Here is a 2,059-nt window from a genome sequence, read left to right as displayed (position 1 = left end):
AAGGAAAAGAGCAGGCAGCTGTGCTGGTATTGGGTTCCTAGCTCCCCTGGCTGGGGGCAAGGGCACCCTCTTGGCTCAACTTGCAGATACTGTTGTTGATGAGGATGATAACAACTCCCTGGCTGTGCACTGAATACCTTATTATAACCTACCATCAATCTTTGTCCCAAAGAGCATTTTCCACACTTTGGAAGATCCAGTTGCTTTTCCAACCTGACTTCTGTAAAACCTGTGAGCATTGCTTTTAATCAGAGGTGAAAAGAGGCTCATTTTCATCAGACCCTGGAACAGAGCCACAGTTGGCACCTTACGCAGTGAGGGGGCCTTCTCCAGATCCCATAGTCCCCTGAGGAGCAGAGGACGGCACACTGCATGATCCAGGAGATAGCATGCAAGCCCAGAGTAGATGCTGAGAAAGATGGTGTCCATTGGAGAACTTCTCCACCTCCCGCTGGACTTTAGTCTACCTATTAAGGGGACAGATGTCAGCTGGTTGACTGGGTGGGATGCATTCCAGGAGGAGTTTGGGAAGGAAAGAGGAAAGTAGGAGAGCTGTGACTGGTTTGTGTTCCTGGGGCCCAGGGTGATGTGATGGAGCCAGGGTGGTAGGCAGTAAGGGAAGGCAGTCTGCAGGGGCCACAGTGAGAGGGTAAAGTCTTAGGCCAGGCCAAAGGACTGAGAACTCACTCCGAGCTGGCAGGCAGCTCATATGGGACATAGCCAGACTAATCCCTTGAAATGTGAGCACCTCCAGGGTTGGGATTCCTGCAGAGGTTGGCGCAGTTCCTGGCTCCTTAGGCAGTCAACAAATACTTGTGAAATGAATTAGTGGGTGGTTACCTGGAGAGGGGAGCTGGAGGGGTCTGTCTGGAGATTTTGGCCTGGGAGGAGCATTGGAAGTGGTTATTTGCATGTGCAAAGTGGGTCAGGGCAAGGCTATAGGGCTGGAGAGGAATAGGCAGATTTGAAAGGAGCAAGAAAATAAACACACCAGTACATGGTAGGGAACTGACAGGGAGCTGCAGTCCCTAAGAGGAACCCAGGACAGTACCCAGGGTTCCATCCCTCAGCCTGATCTTTCCACACGGGACAATAGCATGTCACAGTTGCTTCTGTGAAGGCAAAAACCTCCCACAGGCTTTGAGGTTAAAGTCTTGTACCACAAGTGCACAGGCAATCAGGTCCATGTCAGAAGGGCCCTCTGAGCCCTTCGTGACTCCCTCAAAAAGAGACGCTGGAAAGGCAGAGAGCCCCTCCCCAGCCAGGACAGCATGGGAGACTGCCCAGTGATGAAAGGACTAATTTCTCCTATTGGCCATGCTTACACCTCACTGTAACCCATAAGCCTGGCTACCCAGGGGCGGGCCCCATGGCCCTATGAACAAGGTCTGATCTCAACCGGGGACTTGGTTGGATTTAGATTTTGTTTCCCAATGCTTGGCTTGTCAGAATGTTGATGGCTGGGCAAGAGTGAACAATGTAGACAATTTCCAATAACAATAAGGGCCTTTGGAAAGTAGTCTCAGATCACATGAAGGGAGAGAAGAGATGCATTGTGTGTGTGGTGGCTCAGCAGTGCCTACACGAGGCAGGAAAGCCAGCCACACTGTTGTTTGTAAAAGTCTTCCTTGGAAAAATGTTTGGTGGTACCTATTAAAGTTTATATGTGTGTGTTTGTGTGTGTGTGTGTCTCCCATGACCTGCCATTCTCAACATTTCCTACAGAAATGCAAACATTGCCACGCACAGTGGAGCGTCCCTGTAATCCCAGAGGCTCAGGAGGGTGAGGCAGGAGGGTTGTGAATTCAAAGTCAGCCTCAGCAATTTAGCAAAGCCCTAAGCAACTTACTAAGACCCTGGCTCAAAATAAAAAATAAAAAGGGCTGGGGGTGTGGCTAAGTGGTTAAGTACCCAGTACCAAAAAAAAAAAAAAAAAGAAAGAAAGAAAGAAAGAAAGAAATGATGCAAACTTTGCTGACCAAAACCCAATACAGAAAGTTCAAAGTTCAAATCAGCTTTTTTTCTTTCTTTCTTTTCTTTTTTTTTTTTTTTTTTTTTT

The sequence above is a fragment of the Marmota marmota genome, unplaced genomic scaffold (assembly GCF_001458135.2).
Source record: "Marmota marmota marmota unplaced genomic scaffold, marMar, whole genome shotgun sequence".
NCBI lineage: Eukaryota > Metazoa > Chordata > Mammalia > Rodentia > Sciuridae > Marmota > Marmota marmota.
This window is presented reverse-complemented; position numbering follows the sequence as displayed.